Source organism: Rhinoraja longicauda, chromosome 16 (assembly GCF_053455715.1).
Source record: "Rhinoraja longicauda isolate Sanriku21f chromosome 16, sRhiLon1.1, whole genome shotgun sequence".
Classification (NCBI taxonomy): Eukaryota; Metazoa; Chordata; class Chondrichthyes; order Rajiformes; family Arhynchobatidae; genus Rhinoraja; species Rhinoraja longicauda.
The window spans coordinates 38,010,736-38,018,687 of NC_135968.1; positions in this window are offsets into that span (position 1 = coordinate 38,010,736).

Below are 7,952 nucleotides of genomic sequence, written 5' to 3' on the forward strand. Positions count from 1 at the left end.
TGGTTGAGACCATTCTTCAGCCTGAGGGTCATGGATAAGGAAGTGGGAGGTGTGAAACCAGGACAAAGGGGATATGGGTCAAGGACAATGTAGAATCGATCATTGTTGGCTGGGAGAAGGTAACAACAGAGCAAACAGAGATAAAATGTAGTGGAAGACAGTCAGACTGGTCGGAGAACTGGTGTTTTGTCATTGTGTTTCCTTTCTGTAAACTACTCCATTACAGCTACACAACTAATTAACAGAGGCTTTCCACACAGAGACTATTCCCATAACATCCCCCTTTATTTACAAAACAGATATGTACAGGAACTTTACATGTATACCCATAAATTAAATTCTTCCATGGCATCTTATTTCACTGAGTCCAACATGTCTCCAACAAGTCCATTTTCCAACATGCCTTTGACAATCCATTTCCATGGTAGCTTCCAAATTCTCCCTTGGATCTGCGACAGTTCAGTGCTCTGAATTATCTAAACTTTGAACAACACATGTCTGGTTCCTCATTCCCTTTCCCCTTTTTATTTATTCATTTGTTTTTATTTATTTATTTAGTTTTAAAATGGCCATTACCACTACTTCTACATAAAACTATGCATATCAACTATAACCGAAAATATAATATTAACTTTTAAACATAACCTAATAGCCTTTACATCTATACTCAACTACATGTACAGGCCCTATCCTTATTTGGGCACATAATCCTGCAGATATCGTGGTTTCCGAACGCATCTACCAGATCTTGGTGTCAGAGTTTGATGCTCCCTGGGGACCGGTGGTCGGCTCATAGGTCGATTGTCTTGCCCCGGTTTAGGCGTCGTCACCCGGTCATCCCGGTCAACCAGGGTTTGATGCTCCCTAGGGACCGGTGGTCGGCTCATAGGTCGATTGTCTTGCCCCGGTTTATGCGTCGTCACCCGGTCAACCAGGGTTTGAAGCTCCCTAGGGACCGGTGGTCGGCTCATAGGTCGATTGTCTCGCTCCGGTTCAGGTGATGTCACCAGGTCAACATCAGCGCGATGAAATGGCTCGTTGGTCTTCCTCAGATGGCGCCGATTCCGTCGATAGATGACGCCGTCCTCGGTTCTGACTTCATAAGATCTGGGTTGCGCAACATGGCCTACAACCACAGCTTACCTCCAGGGCTGATGTCGATCATTGGTCAGCTTCACTCGAACTGGATCGCCAGCTTTCAGGGGAATCAGATCTTGAGATCCTCTGTTGTAGTAGTCTGCTTGTCTGTCTCTCGCTGCTCTCAACTCATCTACCTTTTCCTGTATTTCAGGTTTGAGCAGCCTCTGAGTAGTCGGTAGAATGGTCCTGGTACGTCTGTTCATCAATCCTTGAACTGGACTGCTACTCATGCCAAGTGTTGGTGTGTTGCAAAAAGCTAGTATGCTCAGGTAAGGGTCTGCTCCAGCAGCCTTAGCCTTCCTCAGCAATGGACTTCGCAACTTTCACACTGCTCTCAGCCTTTCCATTATTCTGTGGATAATAGGGTGATGCGCTCGTATGTTCAAACTGCCACTTCTTGGTAAATCTCTTGAACTCCTCAGCTGTGAACTGTGGCCTATTATCTGTGATGAGCTGATCTGGTATTCCATATCTTGCGAACTGGACTTTGATTTTATGGATGACATTCACTGCCAGTGTTTTCTCTAGATAGTCTATTTCCCAATATCCTGAGAAATAGTCCACAGTAACCAAATAGTTCCTTCCATCCAAGTGGAACAAATCTGCACCCACCTTCGCCCATGGCCTCTCTGGAATTTCATGGGAATGCAGTGTTTCTTTTGGTTGCTCTTTCCCTTGAGCTTGACATGTCTCACATTTTTGTACGAAGTCCTTGATTTCTGCACTCATTCAGGACCAGTGCAGATATTCTCTTGCTCTTCTTAGACAGCCATTCACACCAATATGGGAATCATGTACTCGTGTGAGCATGTCGCGTCTCCTGGCTTTAGGGATGATTACTCTCTCTCCCCGAAATATGAGGCCATCTCCAACACTCAGCTCGTCCCTCACATGGAAATAGGAGATAAGTTCTGGGTCAACATCCTTCTTGTTCTCTGGCCAGCCTCGTTTGATCACCTCTTGCAGTTTCTGCAGTCTCATCTTTTTCTGTTGCATCCCTTATGCCATTTAGCAGAGGCTGTGCTATTGGGATGTGCCTTGCCAGGTTTACAGTCTCCAGTTCTCTCATGGTCTTGTCAGTCTTGCCAGTCTGAATATATGCTCTGCTCAGCGTGTCTGCAAGCTGCATCTCCTTCCCTGGTCTGTATCTTATTGTCACATCATAGGTCTGCATCCTCACCAGCATCCTCTGCAATCTCTTTGGTACACGATGAAGTGGTTTTGTGGCGAATATCTCCAGTGGCTTATGGTCTGACTACACATTCACTGGCCTTCCATATGTGTACACATGGAACCTCTCTAGACCAAACATCACTGGCAGCAATTCTTTCTCTACTTGTGCATATCTGGTCTCCGCATCCGTCAGGGCCCTGCTGGCATAGGCAACTGGATGGCCCTCCTGCATCAGCGCCGCACCAAGTCCAGTTTCTGACGCGTCGGCTTGTACTGTCAGCTCCTTGGATGGATCATAGTATCTGAGTACTGGCTTGGCAGTTACTAGCTTCTTTATGTCCATCACCGCCCTGTCATGCACCTGTGCCCACCACCAAACTACATCCTTCTGTGTCAGCTGGCATAGCGGTTCACATTGGTCGCTTATTCCAGGAAGGAATTTGCTCAAGTAGTCAACAAACCCAATAAATCGCTGAACTCCTTGGACATCCGTTGGGTTAGGCATCTGTAGCACTGCTTCTACCTTCCTTGGATCTGGTTTCAGTCCTGCAGCAGAGACTCTATGCCCTATGAAAGTGACTTCCTTCACCTTCAGCTTTGCCTTCTCTATGTTCAGCTTCAGGTGTCGGTCATGACATCTCTCCATCAGAGCTTTAACCTTCCTGTCGTGGTCTCTTTCTGCTTCCTCTGCCGTTTTCGTCAGCAACAGACCTCACTCCTTCCAGACCCTTCAGCACTTGGTTCTATCGTCGCTGGAACTCCTCAGGGGCCATGGACAGACCAAACGGCATGCGTCTCCACCTATATCTACCATATGGTGTGTTAAATGTCGTAAGCTGAGAACTCTCCTCATTCAGTTCCACATGCCAAAACCCATTCTTGGCATCAAACATGCTAAAGACCTTGGCATCATTCAGGTCGGTGAGGACATCTTTGATCGTCGTCATTGGGTAATGACTTCTTTTAAGCCTCTTGTTCAGATCCCTCGGGTCTAAACACACTCTCAACTTCCCATTGGGTTTTTCTACACACACACAAGGCTGGATACCCATGGTGTGTGGGCCTCTACTGGGGCAATTATTTCCGCTTCTGTTAGTCTGCCTAACTCCTCTTTCAGCTTACTCCGTAAGGCTACAGGGACTCTTTGTGGTGGATGGATCACCTGCGTTATGCCGTCAGCTACCAGCAGATGGTACTTGCCCACAAATTTACCTGTCCCATCAAATACATCAGCATACTCCGCTATCAATCTTTCCTTGCTCAGAGGGATTTCACTGCCATTCAATGTCATTATGTTCTCTTTACACACTGAGATGAGCCCCATCTGCTGGGCTGCCCTGCTTCCCAGGATTGGAATGCAGTCTTCCTCCAGGACTACAAACTGTACTTTGTATTTCCTTCCATTCTTTGGGTTCACCAGTCTCACCTTGCTTTTCCCAAGAGGCACCACTGTCGTATTGTTGTACATGGACAATACTTGCTTGGTTTCATCCACACCCTTTGCATACATCTTGGGAATGATGTTACATGTGGCTCCACTGTCCACCTGGAATTTTACTTCCTTCCCTTTCAGCATCATGGTCACAAAGATTTTCTTTGGGAATTGAGTCTCCTCCTCCCTGTGCACATTTTTTGCTTTTACTGTTTCTGGTTGCAATTCCATTGTGTGAATTTCATCATCCTCTTGACTGTCCTCATACTCATCACTGGAACTCTCCACTTCCACCACTGCATGCACAGGTTTTTTCCCTTTCTTTTCTTTCTTCTGTTGCCCCTGCTTTTCTGTGCATTGAGAGGCGAAATGATCTTTCTGATGGCATTTGAAACACTCCCTGCCAAATGCCGCATATTTCTCCATCTTTCTCTCATGTTTGTATCCACAGTATTTGCACTGTATGGTTGGCTGGTATCTTTTCCCCTCATGTCTCACTGCACAGACATCTTGTCGCTGGTCCCATAACAGGACATCAACTCTGGCCTTGGCCAGCACCGAAGCCTGGCATGCCTTCACACACTTTTCTTCGTCAAGTGAGGTTTCTCGGAGAAGTCTTTCCCGCAGCATGTCATCCCTAATGCCGCATATTATTCTATCACGTATCAGTGAATCCTTCAACTCTCTGAAACCGCAATGAGCTGCCAAGAGCTTCAGTTCTATTAAAAACTAATCAAAAGTCTCCCCTCTCTCTTGGCTCCTCGTAAAGAATCTATACCTGTCGATGGTCTTGTTCCTCACGGGTTGACAATGCTGTTCGAAAGCATCGAGAGCCTGCTCTATCGTAACTTCTTGTACGTTGCCCTCCGGCGTCCGTGTCTCTAGCGTTTGGTAGAGCTCTCTCCCTTGCAGTCCAACTAGGTACATTAGCAGTTTCTTCATTGTCTTGTCATCCTTCCCTTCCATGCTCAAATCAACATAGAGCTCAAACTCCTCCCTCCATTGTCTCCACTCCATTGGCAGGTCCCTTGCCTCAAAATTCATTTGCCTAGGGGGCTTCAGCTGCTCCATTTTCCTGATAAATCCACCCCTCCATCAATGGAAACAATGTAGGCCGCACAATCATCTCTCGGTAGTACTTACAAACGTCGTCCGCTGTCGCCGTGCACCCAATCAACTCTCGACGAATCCTGAAACAGGCCCCGATCTGACACCATGTTTTGTTATTGTGTTTCCTTTCTGTAAACTACTCCATTACAGCTACACAACTAATTAACAGAGGCTTTACACTCGAGCCTTGGGTTCAGCCATTTTAATTCAGGATCCCCTTGGCTACGGCCTCATGGGTATTATATCCTCTGTACTGCGCCACAGAGCGCGTTATTCCCATAACAACTGGGAAGGGGGAGGGGATGGAGAGAGAGGGAAAGCAAGATCTATTTGAACTTAGAGAAGTCATTGTTCATACTGCAGCGGTGTAAGCTACCGAGAGGTGTTATACTGGGGTGTAAGCTACCGAGAGGTGTTATACTGGGGTGTAAGCTACCAAATTATGAGGCGCTGTTCCTCCAATTTGTGCTGGGCCTCACTCTGACGGTGGAGGAGACCCAGGCCAGAAATGTCAGTGTGGGAATGGGAGGGGGAGTTAAAGTGTTTAGCAACCAGGAGATCAGGTAGATCGCCGAACAACCGAAGACAGGAACAAAATGCTGGAGAAACTCAGCGGGTCAGGCAGCATCTTATTTTGTCGCCTTCCCAGTTCTGACAAAGGTTCTTCAACCTGAAACGTTACCTTATTTCCCACCACAGACGCGGTCTGACCTGCTGAGCATTTCCAGCATTTTCTCTAATAGAAAAGCCAATTACCACCTTTTTGGGCTGATTATCAATTCATGTGCGAATTTACTTCAAAATGTTATTAGTATACAGTGACATATCCACATTATTTTGTAATGTCAGTTTTTACTTTGAAATGCACTAAAAGAGGCTTGAAGCTGGAGCAATTCTGTGTGTAAATTTTCAAAATGTTTCCAATTTTTTGACCCCTGCTGTACGCCTCGCACAAGCGCTTGACTCTTTTCCTCTTTTTTTGACATCACTCACATGCCTGCTTAAAAACTCTTCAACAATTTGCTGCGTAGTATTGAGGATCTTGGGAAACTGTAATGAAAACATCAACAACAAATTATTCCTACTTTCTCCCTACATCCCTCCCCAGTCTGTAAGAATCCCATGCTATTCCTATGGCTATACACTGTCCTAATTCTTAGTAATAATACCAAGCCAATCCTTCCACCCTATTTTTTCCCAAGTGTCAATCCCAAATGATCTCACAACCCCTTGTTCTCCCTATAACCCAATATAACCCCAAACAAGACCAAATGCCCTGCTCTCTTCCTATTGCCTGTTTTGGCCTGAAACTACTTTGAGACAATGTTTTTGTTGCATGGAGAATGGTTGATATTTGGAACTCATTGCCAGAAGAATTGGTGGAGTCATGTACAGTCACCACGTTCAAGAGACATTTGGACAGACACTAGGCAAGAAATAGTGGGAGTAAAAAAAAACTGCTGGAGGAACTCATGATGAAAATATATGTAAAGTAAAAGTAAGTATATATATCATATATACACACACACACTGAACTTGTTTCTCGTTTATTATATTATTTACAGTGTACTATGTTTACATATTCCATTGTGCTGCCGCAAGTAAGAATTTCATTGTTCTATCTGGGACATATGACAATAAAACACTCTTGACTGAAGAAGGGTCTCAACCCGAAACGTCACCCATTCCTATTCTCCAGGGATGCTCTCTAACCCGCTGAGTTACTCCAGCTTTTTGTGTTTATCTCCGGTTTAAACCTGAATCTACAGTTCCTTCCTACTCTGTTGATTCTCTGCGAGCAAATGGGATTGGAGAAGAGCAAAAAAAGGTTGATGTGGATGTCGTGGGCCAAAACGGGTTCCATCGGGTGATGCCACCAGTATTGGCTTCCTCACCAACAGTCTGTCTGTCCTTTCTACTGTTTCTATTATTTTAAGTATGTGTTAGAATATGTTTTAGTGTTTCTTGGTTTGTTTTATGTGGGGAGTTGGGGGAAACTTTTTTTCAATCTCTTACCTCGACGAAGATGCGATTTTTTCCGTATCGTATCTCCGTCCCCATTGCGGCCTAACATCCAAGAGTTGGCGGCTTTTCCTGGAGACTGGCCCGGCGCTTTATGCCGCAGGCGTGGTGCGGACTTTAACATCGTAACAAAGTAACATTAGCAAATTTGCGGATGACACAAAGCTGGGTGGCAGTGTGAACTGTGAGGAGGATGCTATGAGGATGCAGGGTGACTTGGACAGGTTGTATGAGTGGCAGATGCATGGCAGATACAGTTTAATGTGGATAATTGTGAGGTTATCCACTTTGGTGGAAAGAACAGGAAGGCAGATTATTATCTGAATGGTGTCGTTAGGAAATGGGGAAGTACAAAGAGATCTGAGTGTCCTTGTTCATCAGTCACTTAAAGTTAGCATGCAGGTACAGCAGGCAGTGAAGAAAGCTAATGGCATGTTGGCCTTTGTGACAAGAGGACTTGAGTATAGGAGCAAAGAGGTCCTTCTGCAGTTGTACAGGGCCCTAGTGAGACTGCACCTGGAGTACTGTGTGCAGTTTTGGGCTCCAAATTTGAGGATGGATATTCTTGCTATTGAAGGCGTGCAGCGTAGATTCACTAGGTTAATTCCCGGAATGGCGGGACTGTCGTATGTTGAAAGACTGGAGCGACTAGGCTTGTATACGCTGGAATTTAGAAGGATGAGAGGGGATCTTATTGAAACATATAAGATTATTAAGGGATTGGACACATTAGAGGCAGGAAACATGTTCCCAATGTTGAGGGAGGCCAGAACCAGGGGCCTCAGTTTAAGAATAAGGGGTAGGCCATTTAGAACTGAGATGAGGAAAAACTTTTTCAGTCAGAGAGTTGTAAATCTGTGGAATTCTCTGCCTCAGAAGGCAGTGGAGGCCAATTCTCTGGATGTTTTCAAGAGAGAGCTAGATAGAGCTCTTAAAGATAGCGGAGTCAGGGGGTATGGGGAGAAGGCAGGAACAGGGTACTGATTGAGAATGTCAGCCATGATCACATTGAATGGCGGTGCTTGCTCGAAGGCCCCAATGGCCTACTCCTGCATCTATTGTCTATTATCTATCG